Source organism: Pelmatolapia mariae, linkage group LG14 (assembly GCF_036321145.2).
Source record: "Pelmatolapia mariae isolate MD_Pm_ZW linkage group LG14, Pm_UMD_F_2, whole genome shotgun sequence".
Classification (NCBI taxonomy): domain Eukaryota; kingdom Metazoa; phylum Chordata; class Actinopteri; order Cichliformes; family Cichlidae; genus Pelmatolapia; species Pelmatolapia mariae.
Genome location: NC_086239.1, coordinates 36771465 through 36784477, shown reverse-complemented (window position 1 = coordinate 36784477; position 13013 = coordinate 36771465). Strand labels below are relative to the sequence as shown.

The 13013-nt window shown below is 39.8% G+C and overlaps 1 protein-coding gene across 2 annotated transcripts in view; it reads left to right on the top strand.

Annotated features, from left to right (window-relative positions):
- Positions 1 to 13013, top strand: part of slc8a2b (solute carrier family 8 member 2b) — a 208432-nt gene that overhangs the window by 101018 nt on the left and 94401 nt on the right. For both annotated transcript variants that reach the window (XM_063493884.1, XM_063493883.1), the window contains exon 3: positions 3004 to 3029. The gene's annotated coding sequence lies outside the window, so the exon portion shown is untranslated. The remainder of the gene's footprint in view (positions 1 to 3003; positions 3030 to 13013) is intronic.

Here is a 13013-nt window from a genome sequence, read left to right as displayed (position 1 = left end):
CAATCAAGTGCTTTGATTGTACATTCAAACCTGGTCAAACGCAGGAAAGAGGTGTGATTTTCAGCGTGTAGTCTGTCCTCTCGGTCTGCTGAGTTACATCACATGTGTTGACTTGCAGAGCAGTTGGTTGTCTCCTTCTTTCCATCTCAGACCGGCCGCCCCTCTCAGCAGATAGACAGCTATTGATAGAGTAAAGAAGAAGCTCCATCTGCCTCTTAATACAGGATAAGACTGTGGGAGGAAGGATGTGGGGCTTAATCTCTCTGTCTTTAATTGTGTCCCAAATCAGACAGATCCTCAGATTTTTAGACTGGCTGCAACAAAAAAGCCTAAAAAGATCTTTTTTTCTCAAATATTAACACATTTGATCAATAAGAACCTCGGTATCTTATATTTTATCCTCTCGTCATCAGTCAGTTATGCAGTGTTAAGTTGATATATGACATAAGTACCGAGAATTTGAATTTAGATTAAAAAAAAACACTACGAGAAGCAAATATTAAAGATTTTTTATTCCCTCACAGTGGAAAAAGGATACAGCACATTTTGTTTCAACGAATATGCCCGTCTACAAAAAAAAAATCAAATTTATTCAGAAAGCCTACAATCTTGATACAAAAACAAGCTTTACTTAGAGTATAAAGTTACCAGAACCGTAGAGGCAAACAAACAGAGCAGGCAGAAAGAGTCTGAGAGAACTAAAAGCACAAAGTCAGCCTGGCAAAGAGGGAGTGGTGAGAGGTTTCAGTGGAATCAGGTGAGCAAAGGGTGATGCAGCAGGTGCAAAGGAGATACAGGTGGGGGTGACTGCCACGAGGAGACATGACAGTAGATTAGAAGAAGATAAAAACAGACTTAACAGATGTCTGAAAGACAAAGAAACTAGTGTTTCTGAGTAAACACTGTCAATCCAGTTTTAAAGGGTTTACATGGTATAATTCGTTGTGGTGTGAAACTGTGTTTAATTTTATTCAGAAAGGCAAAATAATTATACGAATATAATCTATAGCATGAGAATTTTAATGGAACTGTGGTCAGGCTACTTAATCCATATATCCATTTATACATTTTATACATTTAGCCATGTATTATATCTGTTATTATGAAATGCGTTTCTAGAATTTATCTATTGGAAAATGTGTTAGCCAAGCAAGCAAGCAATTTATTTATATAGCACTTTCGGATCAGCCCCCAGCTGAACACAAAGTGCTGTACACTTGACATGCCAGAGTGATACATTGAACATGTTAAAAAATAAGAAAAATAATAATATAAAAATAAATAAAATATATATATAAAATGATTATTAAAATGACATTAAAATAAATAAAATTAGCACAAATAGCAAAGACAATAATAAAATAGTATAAAAAATGATGATGAGAATTACATTTAAAACAATAAAATCAGCACATTAGATCAAAACAATAAAATCAATAAAATTGGGTCAGACTGTGTCATATGCCAAGGAATAAAAATGGGTTTTAAGATGTGTTTTAAAAGTGGACAGTGAAGGGGCCTCTCTAATGTGCTGGGGCAGACTGTTCCACAGATTAGGAGCAGCAATAGAGAAGGCCCTGTCCCCTCTGAGCTTCCTCTTGGACCTGGGTACCTCCAGGAGCAGCTTGTCAGCTGACCTGAGAGACCTGGGGGGTGAGTAAGGATGCAGAAGCTCAGAGAGGTAAGTTGGGGCAAGACCGTTTAAACATTTAAACACAAACATGAGAATTTTAAAATGAACTCTAAGATATACAGGCAGCCAATGGAGTGAAGCCAGGATGGGAGTTATGTGCTCTCTTTTACGAGTTTTGGTTAAAAGTCGTGCAGCAGAATTCTGGACCAGCTGCAGACGAGAGAGAAGATGCTGACTCACAGTAGAGCCATGACTCCTCCACATCAAAGGGAGTCAGTTGAGGAGGTTCAGGCATCTGACTAGGATTCCTCCTGAATGTTTCCTGGATGAGGTATGTGTCCTACAGGGAGGCAGACCCAGGACTCGCTGTAAAGATCTGTCTCTCAGCTGGACTAGGAATCACTCAGTGTTCCCGTGGAGGAGGTGGCTGGGATGAAGGAGATTTGAGCTTCTCTGCTTAGAAGGCTGCCTCTGCAAACAGGAAGTGACAGAAGATGGATGGATGGATAAGGAGAGATTATCTGCATGACATTTTAAGGACTTTTTGTTGTAACCGTGGCAACACTTTTATGAGTGACTTGGAGATTTAAAAGGTCAGACTATGTTTTTCCTGGTAAAAGCTCACACTGTTGAGCATGAGTCCTATCCTAGCTTACCACCATGAGGAATATCCAACCATAACTTAAGGGTGGAGACACCTGTTTGTTTGCCACTGTGGGACAGTAAAACTTCCAATTTTTTAGGTTTAAGAGGCTCTTAAAACCAGAATGTTATCACAAGTTAGAAAATGATTTCTTCACCCCAGTCAGCAAGCAATCTCTTTTTTAATCTGCAGTGGAGGACTCAGATTTACCAAAACTGAAAATATATGAAAAATCAACCTAATATATCAGCTCACGGATACATCTGTCTCAGCTCATTGGTCCCTCTGCTCCTGTAACATCTGCTGCTATGGTAGAAAAACACTGCACACACATACCACACACAGAAGTGTGTGCGTATTAAAGTTTATGCTCATAATCCATGAAGATGATAGTACACCTAATTAACTGACACCTATACATATGAGACGTCATCACTGACCTATATTACTACTTGCGTATTTCTTAAACACTCTCTATCCCCCCTTTATTTTTCCCTCCATCTGTCTCTCGTGGTAAATCCCTCTCCCTCCTCCTGTCCTTGAGCTGATGTGGGATGCTGCACTCCATATTCATGCTTTTGTTTTTTGGTGCGCGCCTGTGGGAGTGTGCAGAGTTGTTAAGATGCTTTTAGCCATCGATGTTTAGGTCTTTGCTGCAAAATGTTCACGAAAACATCAAAAGTGAAAGCCAACTCATCTGCTTTTCTTTCTCTCTCGTTCTCTGCAGCCTGCCAGGACCACCTGAGACTAGTGGTGAGTTTGCTCTCCTTCCCACCTTTTCTTCCCCTTTCTCTTGGGAATTGCAGTGATGGGGACAGACATTTGATGCTGGTCCACCTCATCTATACCATGTCGCAGAGTTACAGAGTTTTATGGTTGAGAAATACTCGCTGTTTTCAAGACATTGTTGAGATCTGACCATTTGCTTTATTGCCTTGTGAATAATAGTCTGATGCACCACACATAAGGTTAGACCAGATCCACAATAACCATGTTGGTCTTAATTCATTCTTTTTTTTTCTTGCAAGTTGGTGGTGTGTACAGTAATCTGTAGGCAAAGGTCAAGAGTTTTTCCACCAGTTGTTGTTTGTAGTCTGAGTAGTCACAACCACAAGTCTTTGTTATTGTTTTTTTTTTTAAAAACAAATCTGCATTCATAGTTAGATTATAAAGGACAATTATCAGTTATCTATATGCACTAAAGGCTCCAGAACAGTGGCTTTTACCCCCAGAGGCTTAAGCGGAGTATACACAGGAATGCTTTAGCAGGATTGTGCTGATAACTGACCATCTCAATGAAATCTCAGAGACTTGCAGTGATTACAAGCAAAGCAAGCCTGGATTGACCACTATAGCAATCCACTGTCAGCTACAAAGTGATGGGAGCAGCAGTGGAGCTTTCAGCATCTAACGGCAGCTTTTCCAGATCAGTTTGCTTGTGCCTAACTTAGAACTAACTTAGCTCTTATACATTTTGCTGTGAGACTGGATCTTATTCTCATCATTTTAATAGTTTATCACAAACTGTATGATGTAGCCTAACACACACCTCTCTGTTAACTGCACATCTGTTCTGAATGTCCTGTTCAGTACCATTGATTCTTCCTTTGCATTTGCATGTTCCAGTTTAACTGGTTTTCATACTAACTGGTTGTGTTTGTCACTGTTTCAACTCGGTGTAGCAAACTCCAGATATTTCCACTCACAGACTTTAGAAGTGAAAATTGAAGGTTAAAAATATGTGTTTACGTTTTCCCCTCAGTTTTTGAATGGATCGATAAGCAAATAATAAATATCGCCTCAGTGTAAAAAATAATTATCAAAGCCTCAAAATGAGGACTCGCAGATGTCAACAAATCCCTACAGGAAAATTGCTAAACCTATTGGAATGGGTGCGAAAGAAAGTGCAAACTTGAGGGACAGAAGTAATCCGCATGTAAAACACTAGGACACAACCATAATGTAAAGCAGAGAGCACAGGGATGCACGCTGGCAACGGCTTCGACCACTTAGGCTCAAGCAGAGGTCGTCTAAAGATTCACTGCAGAAATCAAACATGAGACACAAAAGATGCATAAAAATCTGCAGCTTTAGCTCTGTGAGATATTCAGTGACTCAACACTTAAATTTTTTTTTTTATTGATTTATGCTCTGGTAAAATTTTACCATTCATTGTATAGAAAACGCACACACACCATACACAATCAGCAGTAAGTGACTTTCTGCACTTTTTGCACAAAAGCACTCAGTTCCACGCGTGTCAATGAATGGCCAAATAGTGTGAAGCCTTGAAGGGCTAATGCAATGCATTCTGGGTAACAGCCACTGTGATGCCTCATTAGTTGTATCCCGCAGCGACCCAACCAAGTGATGAATGGGTGCTGTGTGGGGGTCATTACTGTGCTTGTATGCATGTGTGTGACTTTGGATCACTTTGCTCTTGTTGTGTGTGTGTGTGTGTGTGTGTGTGTGTGTGTGTGTTTTACTCTGCTCTTTGTATGTGCGTGGGTGTTGGGTGTAATTGAAATATCTGCCACACACGTTTACTGCATGTCTGTATTAATGGAGATCATCTCGTTCAGAATTTGCTGATGGAGCTCTGAGCTCAGGTCAAGGTGACAGGAACCCAGAGGGAAACTGCAGAACACTCAATTAAGGTGTCCAAATGAACCACCACCCTGAGCGCGTGCACACACACCCACAGACACACACCCACACACCATGGTAGCCTTGACTCTGCTAATATACGTATCATTTTTTTCCATTATTGCCATATTAGATAGTGCACTCCTCTCCCTGTCTCACTCTTTAATGTCTCTGTTCATCCTTCTGCTCTCATCTTTTGTTTCTCTACTTCCCCCTCTCATTTCTTCATCTTTTCTACCACCCAGACTCGTCATGCCTCTTCATTTCCCCCTGTCAAGTTAAAGAGTATCCTTATACATTATTTATTTGTGTGCGTGTGTATATGAGTTGCTCGATTGAATATCTTCATTCTGATGTTGAATTCAGGTTATGCAATATTCAAATTCAAAGACTTTCAGTTTCAGACATGCTTGGACAGCACAAGTTACAAACACTGGAGCTGTGCTCAGATTATCCACTAAAGTGTATTGTTACATAATTACACCAGACAACATGCTGCATAAACAGATGCCGGAACATCTGCATCATATTTAACAGCAGCGTTGCCATAGTAGCTTATCACCTACAACATACTTTATTGTGACATTAAAAATGAGTAACTGTTTCTTTAAAGCAGTGGTAATTTAATCAGTCCACATTTATCGTGCAGCACTTTTCCTGAAGGTGAATTTAAAGTGCAGTGCTTATTGTTCAGACTGAACAATAAGACTGAACAATTGTATCGAAAATGAGCGATTAAATATAAATGAAATGAAATAAATGTACACAAAAACAACACAGATTGTATGAGTGTAACGTGAGGGTTCGTCGTGTGGTTCTGAATCTCACAGAACTATTAGAAACAGCAAGATGGAGATGGATAACTTACTCTCTGCACACCTCAACAACAAACAACACTTCCTGTGTACAGCCCTCGTGATACTTTACTGGCCGCCCAGAAGCCAGGAAATCCTACACTCAGATAAATGCAGGAAAACCAACTTGGTAGATTCAACACATACTTATTACTGCTTTGAAAGTGCATGTGTAAACATTCAGACATTCAGATACATATAAATATCAAAACGGTTAACCACCGAATGGGTACATAACTTGCTCTATAACCCTCATTAACACCTCTTTGTGGATCAAATGACATATACATTTGCTTTTACACTTTACATTTGTATGCATAGCTACTGGTTATCCCTAGCACATTTATACTTTAGGCTGAGGAACTACAATCTGAAATATGGCTCCAATAGGTGTTTTAATAATAATTTTTATGTGGTCATCTGTGTCAGCTGAACAGTTCTCATCAGAAACCCTAATAAAGTCAGCATGGAAAATTAAACAAAAGCCAAAGCAGTGAAACATATTCCATATTTCTATAGAAGAGAAGACATTACTTCCTTTTCACTCAAGAGAATTATGTCTCATTCCAGCCTGAGCTCTTACTGCTTAAGGACATAGAAACACCAGAGTCAAAAGAATTGGTTAAAATTTTGTCTCTTTTGAAAGTTAATAATCTTTCATAATGTTACCATAACAAATGGAAACAAAAGAACTCATAGAGTTCAAGAACTCAGAAATGTGATGGATGGTAGAAAAGAAGGCATTAGGTGAAACAGATGAGCCTGTCCTGAAACATAACCTCTGCCCTCTGTGAACTTCAGGACAGGAGAGGAAGCAATGGCGCAGAGAAGGAAGAAGAGAGGAGCTGAAATCATATAATGTCTTTGTAAGCCAGTTTCTTGTCATGCAACTTTTCTCTTATATTGGACATATATTATATATTATATTCAGCAAATGCTTTCATGCATTTCTACTTGCAAGGGCAGAGTCCAGTCCCTGAACTGATCTGAAAAACCTGTGCAGAGAATTAAAGAGAAAATGTTTCTTCATCCTTTAAAACTATCGCTGAAGCATTTCAGTGTGGTTTGAATTTTTCTTTTTCTTTTGTTTTTTCCAAAGCTAACCGCTAATCGAGGACCTCGACCAAAGCATGTACAGTGAAATAAAATAAAAACGAATTCCTTCCTTCTCCTGTCATCTCTCTTTAGGAACAACTGCACATTAAAATTCTGAAAACGTCATTATTCCCTTTAGCTGGTATTAACTGTGGAGTCTATCCAGTAGAGTTGTGTATCTAAATTATTCATGCGGCTTTTCTTGTACAGGTGTTAAGACTCAAAACAAAACGTCTCTCTATGTACGATGCAGAATTACTTTTCAGACTGCAAAGCTGCTATCTTGTATTGAAGGTTTTGCTGATTTAAAAATAACAAAATTTATCATGCTGTGCACCAATATTGCAGAAGAGAGGATTCCCTCCTTCTACCATTTTGGTTGTAAAATAATTTATGAGGTGAAGCTCCTTCATACAGTCTGAACAATGCATGGCACCATGGGGAGGGGGGTGTGTGGGGTTGTGTCTTTCAGTTGGTATAATTCATTCCTTGCTGATCTCGTGCGATTCTGTAAGTAAAAAGTGAGCAAAGTGGACAGATTCAACATAACTGAAAGAAATCGACAGTAAGAACTAAATTCCTCTGGCAGATTTTAATGATACACACCACCTATGATCAAAGAAAATAAGTTTTAAATTTCAATTCATTGTTCATAAAACTGTGCAGGGTGTGAAATTATTTTATAACACTTGAATTTGGAAGTGCGTGCGTGTCTCCTGTGAGCTGGATGGAGTCATTGAACTGAACTGACAAATGCTGTCCAACATGCCTGCCCCTGAATCCTGGGCTTCAGTTTAGCTGAGTGAAATTCTAAGGGTTTTTTTTCTGATCAGTAGCAATAATTAGCAGATAATGATATAGGTATTGCACTGTTAGAGTCCAGCTTTGCAGCCAGTTTTCTAACTGATGATTTGGCATTCAACCCTCTGGTCTAAATACACCTCTGGTTCCAAAAAACAAGAACAGCAACAACAGCAGGCAAGATGCTAACACACAACTGTCAGAATCCAGAGTGAGACTGATGTGAGTGCTTATCTGGGGAACTTGCTGGAAATTCTTGAGTTCTTAACAAAATTTATCTCAGAACGACACTTTTACTGTGTATTCACACAGTTCTCGGGACATGTTCAGTGAAAAATGCATGGTGCTATAAGCGTTAGACGTCTGAAAATATCTGATGAAGTTAAATCCAAAGCTTGGACTTTGAGCTTCTGGGTCTAGATTGAGACTGCTGAGGCAAATGAAATGGTTCTGATGAAAGCCAAGGTGGAATTGACTCACATAGAGGTTAGCAGGCACAATAAACAGCTGCTGAGGTGAATCCGGGTGTAAATTGAGGTCTGTGATTAATTTGACCTGTGGGCTTTAGTCAGCATGAACAGACACACGTTATATGGACAGGATGCCTCTAGAGACAAGTAAGAGAAGAGTTGAAAAGAAGAGAGGATCAATATTTAGATGCTTCTCACGTCTCTATTATTTTGCCAGCAGGCATCTTTTAGAGCTGAGGAGCTGCAGCTGTTTGGCCTCTGCCGCTCTGCTGATAAGTCTCCATCAGTCATGTTCACAGGTATAATTATAGCTCTTTGGTTTGTGATCGGCAGGCTGGGCAGCAAATCAGTCGCAACCCCAGAATGTTATATTACTTTTAAGGTTTTTTCAAAACTTTTAGTTTTCGTCCAATAAACCCCAATTTTTTCATTTTGTGTCACTAAACAGTTTTCAGTATACTGGTCTTATTATTATCCCTGCAGTGGAACCAGATAGCCTGTCTAAGAGTGGATGAATCACAGGAAAATTATGTGCTGAAATTTTTATCTCATTGATGCCAGTTAGTCTTTTATCACTGTGGACTATGTTCACACAGCATTGGAGGGTCTCGGGAGGTTAAGTGGCCGCTGAAGCAAACAGTTTATCAGACTGCTTCTGCTTCACATTCAAGTGCTCAGCTAGAAAAAGTAAGGTGGCTTTTAATGTAAAGCAAGAGTTTGTAACAGTGCGCAGAGCCAGCTGCAGTCTGTTATTAGAAAAGCAACTAATGCTGAGGATTTTTCAGCACTCTAACATTTTTTTCATCTTTTGCAGTTCCTATGAACTTTTAGATAAAGAGCTGCAGGCTGAACACCTCCAGCTCTTCAGGAAGGTCACAAGCTTTTTAACTGTGGTTTGCTTTTTTTTTAAAAAAAACACATCAGATCAGATCAGCTGCTCATATTGTGACACGAAACCAGACTGTTAACCTGCTGCCTGTTTGCCTCTGCTACTTGCTGTAATCGCTATGCATTTAATTCTTGAAGAGTTCAGCTGTTCATTTTGAATCAGCATGCTTTATTGAGGAGCAGCAGAGATTTCTTAAACCCTCTTAGACTGTGGATTTATTTCTGAAAGGAAATCAGAGGATTAACATTACCTGTGCTGGTCAGTGATTTAAATCCAATCTAGAGAGTGCATGTGGGTCATTATTCACCCTCATCACAAGATTAATTACACTCACAATTAGCCTCCATTTCTCTGTGAACCTCGTGGCTCTATTGTAATTTAAATCTAGAGGGATACCCTTTTTTTTCCATCACAGGAGAGCTGCCTCTTCTTCCCCTCTTTAACCAGCATTGTGTTAAATTACACTTTTGCACTTTTAAATTACACATCATCAGCTCACCAGATGTGCTGCTGTCACGTAAATTCTCTTTTAGTCTTGCAGAATGATTGTCACATTTTATCGAAATCACTACGGTTAAAATGTTGCATATACATGTAAAGAAGCCCTGTGTTTCATATGTCCTGCACAATAACTGAGAGACCAACATATTTACTGTGGGCCTGAGTTACAACAAAGCTGACTTAGACATGATGAAGCAACAACTTGACTAATACACATTGTCTCATAATTAGTAGTTAACAGTATGAACCTTAAGCTACAGTCCCACACACCAACGCAGATCTCTGTCCTAATGGGGACACACATACGATCATCTGTTTTTGGCTATTAATGAACAAAATAAAGTTGAAAACCAGCTCAAAGACATTTCAAAGCGATCGCCTCTGTGATTCTGAGCAGAAACATGAGCAGGTAGATGTAGAGACTTCTGCCTGACTGCGCATCAGTTTGTTACCAGGCTCTGCTGAGCTGTGGTCAGCACTGACTCATCGCTCTTTATCATCACTCTGGGTTGTTGGCTAGTTTTGTGTTAGCATGCTGTCTGTGCAGATGCTCACAGAGAGCTGAAGTTCTGTTAGCAGTAAAATGCACTTGTTTCTGTGCTGGATGCAGTTTGCACTTCATCATCACGCTCTTGTCTTTTTCAGCAATAAAAATAAAAGTAATGTTTATATCGCCACTCCTCAAAAGCTGTATCGCCCTACTGCTCCACCATTTTCCTCCTCCTTCACATGAACTGAAATCTTTCTGCCCGTGCAGAAAACTGAAGAACCTCTGAGCGTCCTGTCAGGCAGGATACTTTAATCTGTGGCAGTAGAACAGATGTAGCCTCAAATCCATATTTACTGTCTTTTTGTCATTGTTGTTGTTTCATTGGGGCGTTTTTTGGGAAGATTTTTCTCTGTGGACTGAACTCCATTCTTACCGAGTTGCTGCAGGCTTTGTGCTCAGTGACCATTTAAGGCAGGATTATGACAGAAACTGCTCTCAGAAATTGTCAGCTGCAGCAGCTCAGTGGCGCTGGAGCACGTTTTACTGCAAATGGCTGCCTGCAGTACATTTTTAAAAAGGACAGCTTTGACATTTAAATGGTCATAAATCCTTTATTCTCTATAGTTTCTAACGTGGCATATATTCTGAACTGGCACATGTGCACAACTACCTGGAAAGAAAATGAGGAGTTGAGCTGGAAACTTGGGCGACGTGAGAGAGAAAAGGAGCAGAGAAAGAGGAATGGAAGGCTTTATGCCCTGTAGCCGCCAACTACAGTATAACCCTGCAGATGCACACAGAGAAACAAATGTACTCACGACCAACACACACACACACACACACACACAGTTGTAATCCTCCGACTGTGGAGCTGCTTGGCCACACCCTCAGGACTAAAACTGTCTTTAATCCTGTAAGCAGACACGCACACCAAGCAGCATTTTTTCTGCTCTTCTTTCACTGTTTTTAATTCTTATTTTATTTTCAGGCCTCAGTTTATTCTCTGATCTGCTTTTACACTGTATTCATGCAGCTGCTCCTCTTGTTTTGAATGATCTGAACAAATCACGGGCTGAAGAACTAAATGATCGATTTTTTCAGTGTTACAAACGGTGAGCTTAATTTCTGTGATGCTGGAAACAAAGTAAACAGTTAAAGTAGCAGATAATTATCTCACAAAGGACATAATGAAGAGCCGGACGTGCATTTCCCCCTTTTAAAAAATTCAGCACTTCAGGTTTGACAGACAGGTGGGCCTCAGATGCTGCTGGAGGTGAAAATCAGTCTGTTGTGTTTTACTGCATTCTACGTGGGAAACCTTCACTTTGTACGACACTTTCACGATGAGATCACAATGTAAAAAAAGGGAAAGTGCAGTGATTTGAAACAAATTATGGTGTCCAAGAGTGTTGCTGTTTTTTCTTACGTAAACTTACATTTGTCTCCAACTGTGGTGTCTTACCTCTGCTTTTATTAACAGTGTTTGGGAACTGTGTTTGCTGTAGAAGTGAAAAGGGCGTTTTCTGATCCCTGCTTAATACCGGATTTTTGCTGATGAATAATTCTGGCTTTCCTCGACCATATTTTTGTTTTATAAAGTATTTAATGTCAAATTGATGACTGAAGTGCAGCACTTGGATTCTTACTGTGGAGACAAGCTCATGGGTTATGTACAAAATGTGGTTTGGCATTATCTTGCCAAAATATTTAAGGCCTTGTTAGCAGTGTATGTTACTCCAGAACTGTTAAATATTCAGTATTAATAGAGCCTTCAGAGTTAGTTACCCATTCCATACTCACTAATGTATCTCCACATTGTCCTCATCTGTGGCTTTAGAACTGCTCGGGGAAAGCTGTGGTTTTCCACACTTTTTTTCTTTGCATCTTAGAACTAAATACAGTGTAAATGCACATCAGAATGTTTTACACAGTAACAAGACATTAATATAAAAAGAAACAGGAGATAAAAAAGGAACACACTGAAGCACTAAGAATAGCAAAGATAAAGAGAAATATAGGATTGGGATGTATCTATTTTTATTATAAGAGCACTGACGCGACACGTGAGCAACAGAAAGACTTTAAAGTAGTTGAAGTAAACATGACAAATTTCGGGCTCCTGTCTTTATAGAGCTGTTTTTTCCTCTGTGTGCTGTCAGTGGATTCTGAAGCTTTGGCCCAAATTGCAGCTCACCTATCAAACATTTCTTTATTGTGATTTTCAGTCACGCTCTCGCCAAAGTCTTGAAGCTGTTTTAGAGCCACAAATACTTTTTTTGCATTTTAAAGTCTGTGTTTTTTTAAGGGGGGGCTTTGGATTTGATGACGTTCACCCTTTGTGTATCTCTGTAATGTGAGATGACACTGATTGTCTCCTTCTAGCCAACAAGCCTCAGCAGACATAGAGAAAATGATTGTTGAGAGACCAATTTGCTGTGTTATTCAGCCTCAGTCACAGCTAATGAGAGTTTCTGTGTGTGAAGAAGAGGGAGAGATTGGAAAAGAGAGCACGTCTGTGAGGCTCTCTTTGTTATTTGTCCCTCACTGTGTGTTGCTCTGTCCCAGAGGACAATGGGTCAGATTTTATAGCGACAGCGAGGTGCTCGTGCTGTAGAGTCCCAATCACTCCTGATTCATGCAAACGGCTGTACAACAATTTGAATCTAAGGTGAGACAATTTTTTTCCTTCAGTGTAAGTTTGACTGAATTAGCAGCTACAAAACTGAAGCAGAATCAGGGTCAGAATCAGATTTGCGTCTCGGAAGCCAATTTCAGACCTGAAATGTATGTGAACCTGCATTTCCAACCTGCCAGTTTTCTATTATGAAGTCTGTGTGATGTTAGCATGTGTCCTTTGGATTCACAGCTAGCGAGTGGGCGTGGTGTTTGGTGCATGCTCCATCCAGGCAGCCCATTCAGCTCAAGCTCACAGAATATTTCCAGTTGCACAGATGCATTTGAAGTGGAGGATATCCTGCCATGTGCTGCACA